Below are 21,453 nucleotides of genomic sequence, written 5' to 3'. Positions count from 1 at the left end.
GGAACGGGATAAACCAAAGGAGCTCAAATCTGGGTTCCCATGAGTTGTTGGACTACAAAATCCAAAATCCCCAGGCACAACAGCCAAAGGCCATTGTGACTAGGGATTATGGGAGTTGTAGTCCAACAGCACTGGGGACCAGTTTTGAGAACCCCTGAGATAAACTGTTCTATCCTTTCACCAACTTCACTCTTCCACACTCCTTGCTGTACCACCACCAGGCAAAGTTGGCCTGACTTTACCAAGCTCAGTTCCAGACACACAGGCTAACGAAAGACCCATCAAATTTGGAGGCAGAAATGGAAAGGTAAATGCTGTGCCAGGCCTGCTTTTCAAAACCTCACCCGTTACCTATAACTGAGCTAAATCTGTTCCCTACTCCCTGGGTTTGAGCTAGACTGTTCCTTGTCCCTGCCTGCCTCAGCCTTTAAGAATCAAGACTAGGCATATCCGTACAGCTTGATCCTGGGTTCAGTTTTGGTCACGCTAGATTGTGACAGACTGCTGGAAGAATGTGATGGAATGTTTGGAAGTGGCATTTAGAGAAGTCCTATTTACATATTGTGTTTGATACTCATACAATCTATGTACAGTATACAGTACACTTCCTGTCTGTACTATGTATCTGAATGACCTGTACCCAGGTTCACTTCTAAAATGAATGCAGATAGTCATTCAGACAAAACACATTTACTATGAGTGTACTATAGGGATGTGAACACAAACTGAGGTATGTGCACAGGTGTGGCGGTGCCGGATGGCAGCGGGTGGGGGGGAGTGGTGAGCAGAACATTTAAGAAGGAGTAGAGCAGGTCCTTAGCTGCTCTCCACAACACCAGGCAGCTTCCTGCTGTGACGGCACTTCCCCCAAGAACCCATGCACGGTTCGTGCACATCCCTAGTGTATTGACATCTGAATGCAGATATTATTATTATTTCTTGTTTAGACAGTCAGACAGGTGTTATTGACTGGTTTTATCCAGGCATCGAGTCTTTCCCAAGGACCTGGGATGGCTGAGTTTTATTATCAATGTTGTTGCTGTTATTATAGATATCGTCGCAGAATATAGGCTGTTCCCAGTAAAGCTGCTCTTTGTAATTGGCCGATGGTGATTTCTGTGGCCCCTATGGTGTTGAGGTGCTCTTCAAGGTCTTTTGGAACTGCACCCAGGGCACCAATTACCACTGGGATTATTTTGGTCTTCTTCTGCCACAGCCTTTCAATTTCAATGTGTAGATCTTTGTATGTTGTTGTTGTTGTTGTTGTTGTTAATTTATTCGATTTCTATACCACCCTTCCAAAAATGGCTCAGGGTGGTTTACACAGAGAAATAACAAATAAATAAGTCATTCATAGAAAACAAGTACCCATGTACAGACATCTAAATGCAGGTACAATGGAATGTCTGAATACTGCTAGAGACTGATAGATAACAGGATTCATTTTGTTCCTAGTTTCCTATGGGAAACACCTATATCGGGCAGCAGCAATATAGGAAGATGCTGAAAGGCATCATCTCATACTGCGCGGGAGATGGCACTGGGTAAACCCCTCCTGTATTCTACCAAAGAAAACCACATGGCTCTGTGGTTGCCAGGAGTCGACACCGACTCGAAGGCACAACCTTTCCTTTCCTTTTAGTTCAAACAAGTCGGACACAGCAGTTGAACAAGGAGCCTGACTTTAAACATAGCTTCTTTTGACTTTGCTGAATTTAATTTTCTTGCTCATTCATGAGTAGCTGAAAGCTTGTACTATCCTGTGACTCTGACTTGATACCTGTCCCCACCCTTGGAATCTCACTAGTATGTGAAGGCAGCAGCAATAATGTGTGTTGCTAACATGGTACATTAGTTTCATCCACCTTCAGACCAGTTGCCTTGACCTTCCTCAAGTACTTTCTTTAAAGGAAGGGGAATCAAGTTCAAAGAAGTCAGATGGCAGAGTCCTGTGCCAGGGTGGTACTCTTTGAAAATATGTCTCGGAGGCTCTCCACAATCTGGTGCCTGGGTGCGGTTAGTTCAGGTCGGACAAGGAACTAGTGAACCAGAAAAGAAGCAGTGGCGTCTTTCCAGTGCGCACCAGCTAAGGGAATGGGATAGCATCTTCAGGCACAGATGCATAATAATTTTCAGAGTTGGTCTTGCAGAAAATTAAATCTCATTACAAAGTGCAGGCAAATCCTCTTCTTCCAAGGTTAGCAAACAGCATGTCAAAAGGCCAGTATGAGGAGTGATCTATCAGGAATGAGCTACTCTTGACTGCAGATGCTTATTATGGGCTGTATGCATATGCACAGTCAGTCACAAAGGAGAGACCGTTCCAGCCAGGTATACTAGCTAAAGCCTTTTCTAAAGGGAACAAATACATCTTATGCTAGGCAGAAGCACTGCAATATAACATTTAACTGAAATGCACAGTATTTGGAAGGAGAAAATATGTCAAATATTCAAATTTACTATACAAGTGAATCAACTGCTTTCTTCAACTTACATGCGAGTAAGCTGCTATTGAAGCCAAAATTATACATACCAACCAATAACAGTGCATTTTTAGAGCCAATCAGAATCTATTTATACAATATGCTGTTGTATGAGTTACATAATCCCTACATGGAAGGCAATTCCATACAAAAATGAACATGAACCCACTTGAAGATCACATCACGGGCAATTTTACATACATCCTATGCAGTAAAAAACATGGATGTTTGACTGCCACACTTCATGAATTGCATACATGTTTCGTGTTATTTTGTACAATTTGTATCACTTCATGTTAATTTGTATCACTGATCCCACATAGAAATTTTTTATCATGTAAAAAATTGAGAGATCATTCATTTGCATCAGGTACTAATTTTGGATGCCACTGGAACTATTGCGAAACAAAGCTCATATTCTCATGAACAGAGACCTCCGGACTATCTCATCAATAGTGAGCCAATTGCATGTAACCATCTTCATGCACAGGATTCAGCTTTTGCAAATTAAATGTCAAAGTCAATGTGGGCAGACCTTATCCTGACCCAAGCTATAAAGTGTTGAAGGGGTTATGAGAATAGGCCTTGAGTGGGTTCCACTTCCAGGTCAGAAACTGGAATCAATAGATGGGATCCAACAGATTAAAACACACATGAGGGTTCAGGATATGAGTAGATTCAGGATGTGAACCACACACATCCTGAACCTACACATATTCACTTGACAGGGTCCTTGCATGAACTCCTATATGGGTTCCCAATCATGTGTGGACAGAGCCTTCTGTGCAGACATACATATAAGTGGCAGTGCTCTGTTGTTGGGCAGAGGTTCCTAACATTTGGTTCCTAATTGTTGAACTACAACTCCTGTCCTCCTCCTGCCATTGTGGCTGGGGCTGATGGAAGTTGCAGTCCAACACATCTGGGACCCAAGGCTGGCATTCTAATATATGTATTAGGCATTCTAATGAATGCATGCAGGTTGGGGCAGAGAATATCACCCCATCCCCCATGATGTGATCATTTATTTTATGAAGAATAATGTCTAAAATGTGTCCTGGAGCATATTATGTAATGAAAAGGAGAGTGCTTCTAAGCATATGCAGAGTTTATTTTTCTTACCATCTAATTAACAGTTTACCAACACACATCTGTGATTAAGGGATAGGAATTCCAGATCAAAGGGATACTCGAGCCCCAGAATCTCTCATTTAACCCCGGTGAGCTTTGCCAGACAGCAGGCGTTATTGTGGGTTTTCTGTGAGGCTTTACTGCGAGTTCAAAGTGGCAAAAAAACCCCCCAAAAACCAAACCTGATGCAAAAAGTGGATTTTTTTAACCCCAGATATAAATCGGGCTACACGCTAACACCCAATGAAAAACCTGAATTGTGTGTGAAGTGCACCCCAATAGCTCAGAGGGACTTTCAGAGTAAATTTGGCCATATGTAAATTTGGCTCCTCCTCTTCTTTGGAATCCTCTCCCCCTCCCTGCAGATTCGTTCAGCCCCCTCCCTGGCTGCTTTTAAGGCCCTTCTTAAGACACACCTGTTTCACCAGGTGTTTGCCCTTTAATAATTTTTTTTTAAAATGATTGTTGTGGTATTTCTGTTGTTCACCACCTAGAGTCTTGGGAGGAGGCGGTATATAAGAAGTTTCAATAAATAAATAAATAAATAAGTGAGCCCACACCTGCATTCTGGAGGAGATGCAAACTGAAAGCTGGGTGATAAAAACTTCTGTGTAAAGAACCCCTTTACTTAATCTCCACAGTGTGAGAAGCATCTAAAGCTACTTATATAAAACTATTCTACAAAGAGCTGAAATACTGATGGTTCAGAGACTGACTCTATCAGTTGCAATTTGCCTAGGTGTTCTTTGTCTTCTCTCCTCTCTCTCTCTCTCTTTTTTATAAGTGGAATTAACGCTTAAGCTTTTGAGCACATTAGTGATGCTTGACTGCAGAAATTGGGCTTTGCATTTCTTCCAAGTCTTTGGCAGAGAGAGAGAGAGAGAGAGAGAGAGAGAGAGAGAGCGCACACACATGCACGTGCAAGAGAGCAGTTCTTTGGTCTAGAATGCACCAGCTCTCTTACTGCAAAATGACACTTGAGTTAATGTTTCTGTCTGACCAGGAGTCCTTTGACTGAATACTAAGGGGTGAAAGCCCATATTCTGGCAAATCAGTACATCTACTGCTAATCCTAGACTGAAAATGGATTTTAAAATATTGCCAGGGACTCTAAAGTGCAAATGACCGGCAGTGGATCCAACCCAGTGCGAGAGGAACCGCTCACTTTAAGGCATCTGTTCATATATTATTTAGATGCTGGTGACAATGAGCAACAGAGAAGGCTCTGGAAACTGAGAGCCAGCTGCATCATGGAAATTAAAAGCTTTCCCCCTTCTGAGGATTTAAAGACACCTCTGGGAGGCAAACATCTTCAAATGGGAGCAGCACTATTCTGATCAAATTTTCTATAATTAAAATAAGGGGGCAAAATTACTTCTTTGGCCACCAGGGGGCATATAGCTACTTAGTTACAAGTACAGGTGGCCCTCGTTATCCACGGTTTCACATATCTGTAATTAGGCAATATATACGTGAGCTTCTTATCCACAGTATGCAGATTCACATATCCATTGTTTTCAGCAGCATAGTTCTGCACTTACATAGCTGTGCTCTTGCTGTATGTGCTCGTGCATTGTGAGAGGAGTTTGGAGGAGGACAGTGGAGTGCTTTGGTCTGCATGTTCAGAGGTTTTTTGTGCTTCTAAAAGCCATTTTGAGTCGCATTTAGCACCATTTGGTACCCTTTGGGAGCCATTGGGAGCCTTCAGGAGCCCTTGCGCTGGAGCATTTGGAGGCTTTCTGGAGCCTCTGGTTGATTTAGGTCCCAAACAGGGCCACGCAGCCCCATTTGGGAGCTAAACCAGCCCCCCCCCCATGTCTGATGTCAGATGTGTGGGCCATGTCTGGGGTGCAAGGCGTGGTCCCTGAGGGGCGGCGGTCTGGGTCCGTTGAACCCATTCGCTCAATGGTGGCTCCTCCCCTGCTTGCCTGTACCAAGGAGCGGCACCTAGAGGACCTAACCAGCTCTGTTAACTGGACAATAGACAACACCCTGCGCCAGGTCTCATGATCAGTGAGACCCGGTTTCTGCAGCAGAGTGGGGAGAGCGGGCTAAGCCCGGTCTCCCTGCTCACGATCAGAGCGGGAGCCCTGGGTGGTTGAATCGGCGGACCACATGATTGCTGGCTCCGGAGACCCCCAGAGCCAGGAGGTGGCTTTTTGCCTCCTCTCCGGGGGTCTACTCGTGAGTAGCCATGGCACAGAACTGCACCGCAGCTACTCATTATCGGGAAGCCTGGGTTTGCGGAGCACTCACTCCACAAACCTGGGCTTAGGGGAGAGCTACAAAAGCGGGCTAGCCGCTTGTAAGCCACTGGGCTCGCCTGGGCTCTCCTAGACCAATTTTTGCTGCTTGTGAGAATAGCCCCCCAGAGCGCTCAAGGTGCTTACTCCCTCCAGGGAGATTTACCTACTCTTTTGCCCAGAACAGGCATCACCAACCAACCCAAGGCTGGGGGCTTGCTTCCTCTGGGAAGGCTTATCTACCCAGCCTAAACTCTTGAATGCCCTGTTCAAAGTTCCTAGTGGCAATTACAGATGCTAGGTTTGGATGAGGAGATGGGGTGCAGGTGCTGGGGTGCAGGGATGCTGCAGCATTGGAGAGAGAGAAGATGAATCTTCTGGACCTTGCCTTTGAAAGCTGAGTCTGGAGTCTTCTGGTTTTATATTCTTCTTGGTCCTTGACTGCTATTGGGGTCAGTCCTCACATCCATCAGAACTTATACTTGTGACAACTCCGATGTGACCTGTCTGGGCTTGGGTCTTCAGATGTCTTCAGATGTTCTTTAGATGTTCTCCTCTCATCCTGTCAGCATACACAGCCTCTTCTCTTCTGCACCCTTAGACATTCAGATATGTTGTTGACACTTTCTCTTCAACTCAGGTCTTTGGCCTTGGTGGTTAGATGCTAATTGTTAAACAGTCATCATTTTTCCTTTCTGCTCCTTTGGTCACAAAGTCTTTATCAGACTTTCAAAATGGGAATCTGAAGGTAGGGGGATGGACAGGGGCAAGATTACAATTATGCTGAATTGCTATGAAGAATACATATGTTAGGTCTCCTGAGTAAAATGCAGTATTACACTAAGTACAAAGTTACAGAGTTAAAGGCTCATTATTTCTCTCTATGCGGATAATACATAAAAGTAGCTAACAAGATATCTGGGTTCCTGCTAATCTAGCACTCTCATCGTGGTTTTTCACCTAGCAAGGCCATTCATAAATCTGTCAGCACGTTCAGTGTCTGGTGATCTTGGCAGACCAACTTAGCTGCTGGTACAGTAGTTTTGCTATTCTCCTTTGACATGAATAGAAAAGTGCTGCAAGAGTAAAATGGTTGGCCAGGAAATCATAACAGTAGAACGAGCCCCTAGAAGCAAGGGGTACAATATGGTAGAATAGCCAGGAAGACTGCAGGTTCATATCAGTTGTAGGCCAGAATGGAACCCCCACAAATAACGAGGACTACCTATACAAGAGCGGCCTGTGTCTGAAATGTTTTGGTGGAGTTTGTTATCAGTTAAAAGTGCTCTGTTGTATGCCTGGAGCTTACCCAGACAGCAGGCGTTACCATGGGTTTACTGTGAGGCTTTACTGTGAGTTTGAAGTTGTCCCAAAAAACTGATGCAAAAAGTGCATTTTTAAACCCGGGATATAAATCGGGCTGCACCCTAACACACAATGAACAACCCAAATTGTGTGTGAGGTGCTCCCCAATAGCTGACAGGGCTTTGAGGTAAATTTGGCCAATATGTGAATGCACACGCTCCATTCCGGAGGAGATGTGAACTAAAAGCCAGTTGTGAAAAACTCCCTGCATATGTCTTTCCTTTTCATTAAGCACTGAGTTGATCTCATGAACATGGGGGTGGGAGAGAAATCAAGGTATTTATTTGTGAAAATGAAGGCATGGGCCTGCAAAAAGCACAGGTCCCAATTACATGGCAAGAGCTAATTCATCTACAATTTGTATGCATTCAGATTCTGTGCAAAAAGGCCCATGAATGTGGGGTGGTTGGTGTGTCTATTTCTCTCCTCACAGGTTCAGTGTACCCTGTTTGGTTCTGTGAACAGGGCTAATATTCCTAACCTCATTATTAAATCAGGGGATAGGATGACTAGCTTATTTGCTCTCCATTACATCACAATGCAGCAGTTTAAAAATATTTGTTTGCAAAATCTGGGCAGGCAGGCAGAAAAAATTAGGGGGACCGGGCTAACATTTGAATGCAGAATTAACTATATTCATTTTTTAATGCCCACTTTGAGCCTTTAGGATACAAAAAGCGATGAAGCTAAATACATTTGAACAAACAAACTAACAAAGAAATGGATCATAAAATGTCCACCCACTGGCTTGTCTACATCAGTTTCTACGCTGTGTCTGCTCTGAGTTCAAGGCTACAAAACTAACACTAAGTGCAGAGGATAGTAAGAAAAGTCCTTCAGTTAAAACACATTTCTGTAATGTGAGATGTATTAGTTATTAACTAAGATGAAATGAAAAGTGATAAAGCATTCACATACCTGGAATGAACATTGCAACCATTACAGCAAAGCAGCTAACCGATAGCAAAGCAGATGGCAGATACCAGAATCAGAGAGCCAAATAAAAATCTTCAAAATATTTGGAGTGGGATTCAGCCAAGTATTGCTCCATTGATTCTGATGGGAGAGTTAAGAAAGTGTTTCATTCTCCCCCCACTGAAATAAGTAATAATAAAAATTAACTTTGGCTAGAACATGCTGTTGGAAATCAGAATAACTCAACCTCAATACATCAGCAGTACACTGAATTCAGGAATGAATACTGGGTGGAATGAAAAATGTTAACATTCACATATCTGGAATAGACATTGCAACCAATAAAGCAAAGCAGATATTCAGTGATTCCCTGCTAAGCGTGTCTAGTATTGCACTCTGAGAGGTCATTCACACAATTAAAAACTGTGTTCTACCCGGGTTTGTGTGCTCCCAATTTTCAGTTGTGTGGAAGCAAGGTGAAAGGAAAACCTGGGTAGGAGTGATTGTGTGGAAGCAAGGGAGGAGGAAAAGCCACCCAAATTGTCCTACCTTACAGCCATATAATCACTTCTACCCAGGTTTTCCTCCTACCTTGCTTCCACACAGCTGAAAATTGGGAGTGCACAAAGCTCCCAAATCTAGGTAGAACATAGTTTTTGATTCTGTGGATGACTTCTGAGTCTAAGCAGGGCACTTTCCAAATTAGACCCTGCAACGGAGTCACGACATATCCCTGAAGTGTGCTTCCACACTTCCTGTGTTGTGACACTGCAGTCCCTATGCTGACAGCAGGGTGCTGTTCATATTTCCAATGCTTTGTTTTGAATTTAATCGCTGCGATATAGTGCTATGATGTCGTATATCCGGTGTTAAAAAGTTGCTGTGTGTGTGTGGGGGGGGTGTTGTTAGTTTTTGCGAGACTTCTCCCCCTGCTGTTTACGTTTTGAATGCGATTTGCCTGAATGGAAGCATTTTGCTGCTGTTGAGCGGCTAATCTGGAAAGTGCCCTGGTGAGACTTAGTGATTAAAATCTCTACTACACGATCATTTGGTGGATCTGGGCAAAGGGAGGATTTATGAACTTCAGTTCACACTGTAAAATAGATGACTGTGACATAACAAAGCTATTCTCACAAGCGAGCAAAATGGGGCTAAGGGAGCTCAGCCCAGTTTTTCTCGCTCGTGAGAACCAGCGGTCTCGAGGGCGAGCCTGGTGGCTCCGTGGTGGCAAGCCTGCCTACATAGCCACCCCTTTAAATGAGGTAAACGGAGTGAGCACTCCATTAACCTTGTTAAATTGATCGCATGTCAGCTGTGGCTGCTTACAGCTGTGGCGGGCACACTCAGAGGGGAGAGAGATCTCAGAAATGCCCTCACATGGTGCATTAGTGTGGCTCCAGGGGTTGGGCACTGGATGGCGGCACTTCCCTGTGCCTGACCCCCAAAGCTGCCGGGTGAGCCGTGGCGGGGTGTGGGAGTGCCGGAGACAAGCCACTGCCTAGAGCCCGAAGGAGGATAATCTGCGGTGAGCTAAGTGCTTTTGGGCCTCCTCCCCACAAAAGAGGGTAGCCTTTCCCACTTGACTGTGGGAAGAGCTTCAACGAGTTATATTTTGGTGGAAGGGAGGAAATGGGAACAAGTACAGAAGGAATTTGGTTAGGAGAAAGTGGAATCAGCAACGGAGAACATTTTGTTGGTGGTACATTTTACCGTATGTACTTGGGCTCTGTTTAAACAGAGTGGCATTATACATATAGTCATAGGAATGGAGGAAGCTGCCTTATACCAAGTCAACCAAAAACCATGTGTGCCTGGATCTGGAATGAACTGGACTGGACAGATCCACCAATCAATAGTATGACTAAACTCTACAACAAATACTCTGGTGATAGAAGTAATCGTATTATAATATAAACAATGATATGTAAATCATTATTAATACCAAATAATCACATAATGGATAATATATTCACAAAATGTAGATACAAAATTGGATGATAAAACCCCTTCTCCTTCTCCCATAACACTAGAACCAGGGGTCATCCCATGAAATTGATTGCCAAGAAATTTAAGACCAGCAAATGGAGGTACTTTTTCACACAATCAATTTGTGGAATTCTCTGCCACAAGATGTGGTGATGGCCAACAACCTGGATGGTTTTAAGAGGGGTTTGGATAACTTCATGGAGGAGAGGTCTATCAATGGCTACTAGCAGGATGCCTCTGAGTACCAGTTGCAGGGGAGTAGCAGCAGGAGAGAGGGCATACCCTCCTGCCTGCAGGCATCTGGTGAGCCACTGTGTGAAACAGGATGCTGGACTAGATGGGCCTTGTGCCTCATCCAGCAGTGCTGTTCTTATGTTCTTAACCCAAATTGTCCATATTGTATGTACAACTGGGTTTTTTCCATTAATTTTTTGTATCTACATTTTGTACATGTATTATTATTTATTTATTTATTACATTATGCAACTATTATTTATTATCCATTATGCAACTATTATTTGGTATCAATAGTTATTTACATACCATTACTTATATTATAAAACAATTGCTTCTGTAATGATCAACCAGTAACAGCTTTTATTTTCCCTAAAGAGTGAACCGGAAGTGTACCCTGTCTTTACTGACAGGCTAGTGCTCAGCCAATCAGCCACCAGGTGGGTGGAGCCTAGAGGGCCATCAGGCAGGAAGAGAAAGGTTTCTTTGTGCAGTAGAAGCTGGGCTGGGGTTGAAGCAGGACAGGTGGCCATGGAGTCTGGCTGCAGAAACAACTGCAGATCCTTGAGAGACAGGATTGCAGGAAGCTTGATTCTCATCAGGTGATAGGTGAGTTTTCAAGAAAAAGAGGATTCAGCCTTGGGAACAGTTTGTTAGTCAGTTTGCGTTAGACTTTTATTTTCCTTTTGTGTGCTTTGTATATCCTTGCAACTGGTCTAGGACTGTGTACCTGTAACATAACTAAGCTAAGAAACAATAGCCTGTGCCCATCCATCCAGGGTGCTGCAGAAGTCTCTGTAAACATTTAAAAGTTCTTTTGTATTTTCCTACATCCCTGTTCTTTGCAACTGCGGTGCTTTTTGAAGTATTCTTGCAACTACTGAGTGTTTCTTTTACCTGTTACTAAAAGCTGAGAGAGCCTCAGATAGAAGCTGGACTGTAGTCTTTTGAATAAAGTTTTTCCCCTCTTTTTGTTCTTTGCAACCAGCCTGTTTGAGTGGATTTTTAACTCAGGAAAGGGGGCTGGAAAGGGGTCTACTCTGATGCAATATGTCTCAATTTGATCATTCATCAGCTACCAAGTGTTCTCACCATGTGTAAGCTTGCATATGGAAGGTTTTTGTACTTTTCCAATAGTAAAGAAAAGGAGAGTTTCCCTGGAAATTCACCCAAGCCGGTGGTGAATTTCTGTTACTACAGCTTCTATTACTAGAATGTTTGTTACAGAGTTTAGTCACCGTACTTATACCATTGATCAATCAGACCATTGGTATTGTTGACATGAATCAATCAGACCTCAGTATTGTTGACATGAACTTGCAGCAGCTTCTCCAAGGTTTCAAGCTGGAGTCTTTCCCGGTCCTACTTGGAGATACCAGATATTGAACCTGGAACCTTTTGCATGCCAAGGAAATGCTCTACTACTGAGCTATGTCCCCACCCCCAAAGGTGGACCTCCCATCCACACACTGATCACACCAAGACCTGCTTAGATTCAGCAAGGTAGCTTCATCATGTGCCCTAAGACCATGCTCTGGGACCCAAATCACATCAGCAATTAAATCATTAGGTAACTTTAGGGAAGTTGCTGCAACATGGGGATGAGAATTCTGGCCCACCTTACTGGCTGATAAATGATCTAAAATGACTTGGATTATATATATGAGAGAAGGATGATAAAGTATTAAAAGAGACTGAAAGTGCCAGTGGAGTGTTTTGCATTAGCCAGCAGCTCCCACACATGAATCTCTGTCTTGTAGAAGCCACTATGGTATAATGATCAAAGTCTTAGACAAGAAGGGTATTCACACTTGCAGCCTAACCAAGGCTAGGGCAGCCCAGCCTGAGTTAGGCTGTGCATTTGAAGTGCCAGGAGTGAAGTCACTCCCAGTGCTGCCCCTGCACCAAGCCCCAATTTTTAACCTGGCATTTAGGCAAGGTTAAGGGAAGCTATGGTTCATTTAACCTCAGCTGGAAATTGTTTGGGTGATCGCTGCCAGGTTCAACAGCTTCCCTCTGGCCCGCCGCCATTTATGGCAGTGAATCAGGAGGAAGGAGTTGCCACACCCATGCCACAGGGCGCCCTGGGTTGCAGGAGGGGGGAAGTCCTCTGCTCCCAGTATTTTCCCTTTGTCACACCGCCACTTATGTGGATGCATGGCATGGCGGATGTGTGGACAGCAGCCACTCATCTGCTGGGGAAATCAGACAAACTTCTGCCTTCCCTGCAGCCCATCCTCCCTCCCCAGTGAGGTCGTGGAGGAGGGCAGGCAGGCTAGGTAGGAGGAGGGAGAAGTGATTGTGTGGAATCAAGGTAGGAGGAAAGGCTGAAAATTGGGAGCATGCACAGCTCCCAAACCTGGGTAGGACACCGTTTTGGATTGTGTGAATGACCTCATTCTCTTCCAGCTTTTCCTACTTCACAGTTTTGTTGTGATAATATATTGGTGTTGGGGGAGGGGGAGAGCCGTGTATGCGGTCCTCATGGAGGAAGGACAGGCTATACACTTAACTAATAATGAATCACTGTGTTTGAATCAGCATCTTCACATGTTGATGAGCTGCTGCTGTGATAGTTCAAATTATGGTGACTCCCTTCGACAGTGACCAGAGGCACTGAGTCATGCATATGATTTATTTGCAGGACTGCCATCTGGACTGGTGGTGAGCCTGGCAACAGAACACTGCACACTCCCAAGGCATTTGCGCTGTGTGACTCATTCCCATGATCACATGGCAGTTCACATATATGGAAAGCCAAACATATCTAATGAGTGAAGCATTGCTGCTCTTACTTATATGTCCCTTTTTAAGGACTGCACATCCAAATATCTTTTTCAGACAAGAGGAACTTGGTTCCATACGTACCTCAAATATGTTCCACTTGAATCAATATTGTATAATGGATCTGAGATTATGGATATGACACTGGCTCATTGCTTTGTTGCTGACCGCTAGCTGACAGCAGGAGACTATTTAGCATAATGTCAGAAGCAACCTGCCTAGAGAGCAGGAGGCTGTTGGTTTGAATCCCTGTTGGTGTGTTTCCCAGAATATGGGAAACTCCAATATTGGGCAGTAGTGATATAGGAAGGTGCTGAAAGGCATCATCACATACTGCGCGGGAGAAGGCAATGGTAAACCCCTTCTGTATTCTACCACAGAAAACCACATGGCTCTGTGGTCTCCCACCAGGGTGCTTTCCAGATTAGCTACTCAATAGCAGCAAAATGCTTCCATTCAGACAAATCACATTTGAAACATAAACAGCAGGGGGAGCAGTCTCATGCAAACTACCAACCTGAAAAAACAGCAACCTTTTTACGGCAGACACACGACGTCATAGCACTATATCACAGTGATTAAATTCAAAACAAGGCATTGGAAATGTGAATGGCACCCTGCTGTCAGTGTAGTGACTGCCGTGTCACAACACAGGAAGTGTGGAAGCACACTTCCGAGATACGGCATGACCCTGTTGCAGGGACTAATCTGGAAAGCACCCAGGAGGCTGCTGGTTCGAATCCCCATTGGTGTGTTTCCCAGAATATGCGGAACTCCTATATTGGGCAGCAGCGATATAGGAAGGTGCTGAAAGGAATCATCTCAGACTGTGCGGGAGAAGGCAATGGTAGACCCTTTCTATATTCTACAAAGAAAACCACATGGCTCTGTGGTTGCCAGGAATTGACACTGACTTGACAGCACAACCTTTCCTTCCTATTCCCTTGGAGGTGAAGTGATAAGAAAGTATGGGCTGGTTCAGACATCACGCAGAGCCAAGATGAAACTTTCACTTGGTGCACCATCTTTCTGCCTCAGGGGTGCGTATTCTCCCCCTCCCCTTCGCATGGTAGCCTCAGATTGAATTATATTTGCAAATGTGGTTAGAAACACGGTGGAATCAGTCATGATGTCTGAACTGACTCGTTCTGGCTTTTAAAAAACCAAAGTACCCTGCAAGAATGACTTTGGGGGTGGGGGGAGGTGGTGCAACGCCCCTCAGAAAAATAGTCCTCCCTCCCCCCACCTTTTTTTTAATTTCAGAAATCTAATATGTGGGACACAACTTGCCCACTCAGAAATGTACTCTACCCCTTCGGTACTCCCCTCCATTTTTTTCTGGTGCTGCCACAGATTTCCAAAATTGGGCTCACACTATGGTTTCTTTTAATAACTCTGGTTAGGATAAGCCACAATTGGTTGATTTGAATTGGTCCTAAGTTATATATATAAGTCATGTTCACATGGAGACAAGGGTGAATCCTGGAGTGTAGGGATCATCATCCGCCTCTTTTTCTATAGTGATAGTAAAAAAGACTACATTTGAAGACATTCTCCTGTAAGAACAATACTTTCATTTTAAAATGTTAATTTGTAGACAGCCCCTAAGGTCACATGGGTCTGCCAGATAGGTGGAAGGTTTTGGCTAGTGTATTGCTGCTGTGCAGATGTGTTCCAAATACAGATGTGTTCTTTGCCAGACCTCATTCTTTAGTTGGTATTTATGGACTCAGGAACATTACATCCCCCCCCCCGTGTCAGTGAAAAGAAAGAGGAGGTAGCCTTGGGGGACAGTCAGAGGGAGTCACAGGGAAAGGATTTTGAGGGAAAGCATAGAAGATGCACAAGCTGAGCCAGAGAGGTGAGACGTCTTAGGATGCCGGGTTGGCTGTCTGTGAACTGATGTAACCTGTTGCTGACATGTTAACCGAGCAAAGAGCCATCTTTAAAAAGTGGTGATTGTCTTTATTTAGCAGGGGGAGAGCAACTGACCCTATCCAACTCCAGCACAGCATCCCTCCAGTGGCTGTTGCTGGTGTCTATCTTATATTTCTTGTTTAGACTGTGAGCCCTTTGGGGACAGGGAGCCATTTTATTTATTTATATGTATGTAAACTGCTTTGGGCACTTTTTTTTGTTGAAAAGCAATATATAAATATTTGTCGTATTTGTATTCGTAGTCTCCTCTTCCAACTCTATCCTATGCTCAGTCTGTATATTTGTGCAAATAAAGCAAACATTATAAGGACATCATTAAAGTGTGCTGTCGAGTCGGTGTCGACTCCTGGCGACCACAGAGCCCTGTGGTTGTCTTTCATCATGAGCCTCCGGTAATCTCTCCTCAAAGGGAAACTGGAATCCAAGTTGTTCTGCACTCCTGAGACTTCGCTTTGCTCGAAGAAGTGGGCTTGGAGGGTCCATAATAATTTACAGCTTTTCATTCAACAACGCCACATTCTCAATCAAAAGAGCATGTAACTGCATGGGAATAGTTGAGAGCTCTGAACTGTACATGCAGCTCCGCATCTCAGAAAGGAGGTTTTGAACTCCCAGGCTGTTCCTATGCCTAGAAAACGATACAGTGCTGCTGCATCACCCCAGCCCGGCTTCCCGGACTGCAGTCATTTTGCATCGCCTCCCTTGCTGGTGCAGCAAAGCTAAATATAACCCCTGCCGAGTGCAACTTCTCTATATATAGATCTCCAAAAGTCAGAGTTCAGCAGCACATCAAACCATTAATGATTCCCTGATTCAGGAGTCAGATATAGCATAACAGCAGTACTGATATCTCTCGCACACCAGTGCAGGCAACAATGAGAGTGGAAGGTCATGCCTGGCCCTGGCTGATTTCTTTCCCCCTCTTTTAAGGTAGTTATCACAGAAACTCTCACCATGGGCTGGCAGAGTTCACTCAAACTTCTTCTCAAGGTGAGGGGATTCCCAGCTTCCCACAGCCCATGTGACAGCCTGTCATGCTGCCAGAAATTCACAGTTGGCCTAGCTCCATAAATCACAGAAGCAATCAATAAAATGCATCCAGCGAGACTGGCTTCAGTATGCATCATGCTGCTCTGATTTGATAGGCTAATGGCGGATGTGACTCAGTGCTCCTTTTCCCTCCATGTTGAATGTCCAGTAGTGTATGTCTGCTGTGCCCAGATTTCTGCATGCTATTATGACACAATAGGGGGGATTTAAAGCACAATTCCACTAGTGTATGCTAGCATGCTTTTTACTTACAGGGAGGTATGATGACATATCATGGGAGAAACATTTGAAATGGCACCTTCCACTTGCAGTCTGAAATCATCCTGTATACTCTACCACTCAGGATTCTACCTGCTGAGAATATGGCAGTTGAAGTGTCAGAGAACAGAGTGGGTTCACTGGGGTGTCATTGATACCCCCGGCAGGGTCATAATCAACTTGTGGAATTCTCTGCCACAAGATGTGGTGACAGCCAACAACCTGGATGGCTTTAAGAGGGGTTTGGATAACTTCATGGAGGAGATATCAATGGCTACTAGTCTATAGGTCTAGTGGCTATAGGCCACCTCCAGGCTCAAAGGCAGGATGCCTCTGAGTACCAGTTGCAGGGGAGTAACAGCGGGAGGGTGGGTATGCCCTCAACTCCTGCCTGTAGTCTTCCAGCGGCATCTAGTGGACCACTGTGTGAAAGAGAATGCTGGACTAAATGGGCCTTGGGCCTGATCCAGCAGGGCTGTTCTTATGTCAGCAAATAAGAGTAGCCCTGTGTATCCTGCCCTTCCTGATGAACACAGCAGAGATTAGATCTCTTATCTCTCTCGTCCCATCATTTTAAAATTCTGAGATTTGCCTAGAAATCACAAGAGTCATCTGAGTCAAATCTGATGAAATTATATCAGGCTATTCTCAGGCTAAATGTTTTTAATGGCCAGACCACTTATTTCAAAGATGAACATGCAGGGATATGATCTTGCACCGAGGAACTTCATTCTGCTTCCTCTGTGGTTTACATCCTAAGGTTTGCCTCAAAATGGGAAGAGATAAAAATAATGCAGTTCGAGGTTTTTTCTCCTGCTTTCTGATTAAGAGTGATTGATTAAGCATCTACAGAACATGTCATTCAGCCAATTGTTTGGACTGCAGATAAACTTTCCCACAAAGAACAGCATCAGCTCTGGCCAGGCAGATGGCCCACAGTAGGCCTGTGGGTAGTAGCTGAACAGGTTATATTCTAGCCACCTGCAGTTAATGGCCAAGCCACTCATTTCAGAGCTACTCAGTACCTTGCATTTAAGAAGCTAATCTTAGTTTGGCAGGTAAGTGAAAGGAGGTGTTGCCATGGCTGTTGGCCTTGGGGCAGTAAGTCACAGTGGTTACTTATCAAGATGTGCTTCTGCTCCCCCCATCTTTAAAAAACAAACCCCATAGTGATAGAGAAGATGAACAGGGACAATGAAAATGATCAAGAGTTAGAGCAGGGATTCTCAACGTTGGGTCCCCAGATGTTATTGGACTTCAGTTCCCATAATCCCCAGGCCCAGTGGCCTTTGGCTGGGGATTATGGGAGTTGGAGTCCAATACCATCTGGGGACCCAGCGTTGAGAATCCCTGAGTTAGAGCATCTTCCTTATGAAAATTTATTAATATTTATTTATAATAAATGAAAAAAGTGGGGGCCATTTAGCTTAGAAAAAAGGTGGCTGAGGATCTAAAAGGAGTGTGTAAAAGATGCATTGTTTGATGAAACAGGATAGACACCATTATGAATGTAAGAACATAAGAACAGTCTTGCTGGATCAGGCCCAAGGCTTAAGTAGTCATAGGAACAAAGGAAGCTGCCATATACTGAGTCAGATCATTGGTCTAGCTAGCTCAGTATTGTCTACACAGACTGGCAGCAGCTTCTCCAAGGTTGCAGGCAGGAATCTCTCTCAGCCCTGTCTTGGAGATGCCAGAGAGGGAACTTGGAACCTAGATGCTCTTCCCAGAGTGACTCCAACCAGGGAAATACCTTACAGTGCTCACATGTAGTCTCCCTTTCATATGCAACCAGGGTGGACCCTGCTTAGCTAAGGGGACAAGTCATGCTTGCTACCACAAGACCAGCATTCCTCTTCAGCATCCTGTTCTCACAATGGCCCACCAGATGCCTGTGGGAAGTCCATAACCAGGAAATGTAGACATGCCCTCTCTCCTGCTGTTGCTTCTCTGCAACTGGTATTCAGAGATATCCTGCCTCTGAGCCTGGAGGTACCCTACAGCCATCATGACTAGTAGCAATTGACAGGCTTGTCCTCCAAAAATTTGTGCAAGCCTCTTAAAAACATCCAAGCTGGTGGCCAAGGACATCATCAGTGGGTGGTCCATGGGGCACGGGCCATCAGTGGGTGGAAGTGTAGCAGTGGAGGCATCCAAAAAGCAAGTGTAGCAATAACCTGAAAAGAATATGGCAGAGAGCCCCTAACCACATCTGACTTTCTATTGCTTCCACCTTCACAGGAGATGTATTATAATATTAAGGCTTTAAATCAATTATTAATAATTATTCTTGGGGGTGCATAAATGAGATTAATAATCAAAAGGTGGCTGTGGGCCTGGGACCCAAATCTTCTAACTACCTAGCAATGCGCCTACTGGAAGTTATTCACACATGCTTTCATGCCCAGGGGTATCTGAAGAGAGAATCTGCTTCTCAGCAGATCTGCAAGATGTATAATCCAGGGATTTAAATGGACAGTTCACATAGGCTCAGCTCCTCGCCACAATTCCTGGAAGATCTTTTTCCTGTGCGTTCCCACTGGCTTCGTCCAGGTTTTTCCCCCAACCAATCACAAATCACATCAGAGAGGAGGAGAGTCGGGGAGCTTTTTTGTTGCTGTTTGACAGCTATGGAGGAGGAGGAGTGGAAGACTGGCGTTGGAGGCTTCCCTGCTGCTGCTGCTGCCAATGAATCATGGTCTGCAGAAGACCACACGTCCCAACAACACAACCAGTCCCTCTCTCCCTACACCGGCATGGGCAGGGGCATGGGGAGCTCTGGGCATTTTAGGGCTGCTTGCTTTCCTTTTTGTGCTGGCCGCCCTGGGTAGAGAAGGTGGGTGGAGAGAACCTCTGAGGGAGCTGAGATGTGGCAGCACAGCACGGGGCAGTGGGGTAGGGGCAGAAGACAGGGATCCAAGCCTGGCACCATGTGTGTTGTTGTTGACTCTGAGTTTGCAAGATGCAGTTGTATGATGGGCTGCAGTGTGTGTTTGCTCCCATTCCATGCTTGTGAGGACTGCTGCCACATGCTTGGGGAGTGGGGGGTCTTTTTTGAGAGCTGCTGCTCTCAAGGCTACACCCCCACTCCCCCCCTCCCGAAGATTTAAGAGGCAGGGAAGATTAAAGCAGAATCGGTGCTTTCTCTCTGTCCTGAAGAAAATTGCAGGCTAATGGAATCTGCTCAGTCAAAAAGGCTCAGGTGACATCCATTCTGCATATCTAAAGCCTATGTAAACAATGAAGGGGAGTTAACATTTGAAAAACACCGAATTACTGGCATGACCACTACACCCATCAAAGGAGAAGCGGGGGGGGGGGGCCCCTCCGGCTTTCCCCCAAAGCTGTTGAGACTAGAAGGCTTTAAAAAGGCTTCAGGCTAAGCCAGAATGCACAGGCTTGATTTTGGGGCAAACAGAGTCATGCCTGTCCTGGTCCCTGATAGCCCGCAGAGATGCCAGGGTAAATGTAGCTAATATGTGGACTGGCAGACTCCAATCTGGATTCAAAATAAAAGCCCTGTGTGTAAAGCCTCCTGGTGGCTATCAACACATCCTGTAGCAGAGAATTCCATATAGTATTGGTATTGGTATTATTAATATACCACCAAGAACATACAGTCTTATGGCGGTTTCCATAATTATAATTGGAGGGCTATAGGCCACCTCCAGCCTCAAAGGCAGGTGCCTCTGAGTACCAGTTGCAGGGGAGTAAGAGCAGGAGGGAGGCCATGCCCTCAACTCCTGTCTTTAGGCTCCCAGTGGCATCTGGTGGGCCACTGTGTGAAACAGGATGCTGGACTAGGTGGGCCTTGGGCCTGATCCAGCAGGGCTGTTCTTATGTTCGTATGTGCTGTATGAAAAAGTACTACTTTTTATCGATCCTAAGTTTTCTGGCAATCAGTTTCATTGGATGCCCCCTGATTCTAGTGTTGTGAGAGAGGGGGAAAGAAACTTCTCTCTACCTCCTCTATCCGTACCATATTTTTATACATCTCTATCATGCCTATAAAAGTATGCATAGTTTGCAGAGAGTGAAGTTTTTTCCCCATTCCCTACAGTATACCTAATGGCTCATCAGGGAAATGCTTGACTAACAAGCAGAAGGTTGCCGGTTCGAATCCCCACTGGTACTATATCGGGCAGCAGCGATATAGGAAGATGCTGAAAGGCATCATCTCATACTGCGCAGGAGGAGGCAATGGTAAACCCCTCCTATATTCTACCAAAGAAAACCAAAGGGCTCTGTGGGAGCCAGGAGTCAAAATTGACTTGACGGCACACTTTACTTACTTACAGTACTATAACTAAGGGTCACCCAATGAAATTGACTAGCAGTAGATTCAGGATGAGAGAGAGAGAGAGAGAGAGAGAGAGGCCCAATTTTGTATGTAACAGGAAACCAGCATTAAACGGGACACAGGTTGGATTTCTTGTACATCCAAATGCATGGAACCTCTTCCTCAGTGGAAAAGTGACCCCAGAGTTTCCCTCCCCAACTCCAATTTGGACCCTCGGTCTGTTGTAAGTTTTGCTGCTCCCACCAGAGGTTAGCAGCCGGCTGCTGTATGGCCGAATTCAGAACTTAAGGCTGGATTCTCCAAAAGCAGAGTTGAGGGGGGGGAGCTCCTCCCTCTTTCCATTCCAATTGGCTGCCACAGCTGTCCTTCATGCAAAGGAAGAGTCCGGACAGGCAGTTCCCCTGCTCGTGCATTCAGTTTCCCCTCCTCTCTGCAGTCTCCCTGACTGCAATTTGGGTCCTGGGCGATACATCTGAATGCATACAGGTATGCACAGGGTGTGTGTGTGCGTGCAACTGCGTTACATGCAAATGTGGCTGGGTCGGGGGGGGGGGACTTTATCACATAACTTTATCACATTAACCTCTGGAATTTGTTGACACCTGATATGGTGATAGCCACTAATTCACATGGCTTATTTGAAACATTGATGGAGAATGGATCTACTGGATATTAGCCAGGACACTATGGCGGATTAAGATAGTAGCAAATGTAGCATTTGCTATGGGCCCCGCATTTTCGAGGGCCCCGCACGCCCGGCTTCCAA

This window comes from Hemicordylus capensis, chromosome 3 (assembly GCF_027244095.1).
Source record: "Hemicordylus capensis ecotype Gifberg chromosome 3, rHemCap1.1.pri, whole genome shotgun sequence".
Taxonomy (NCBI): Eukaryota; Metazoa; Chordata; class Lepidosauria; order Squamata; family Cordylidae; genus Hemicordylus; species Hemicordylus capensis.
The sequence above is the reverse complement of the archived record's forward strand: the minus strand, read 5'-3'. Positions refer to the sequence as shown.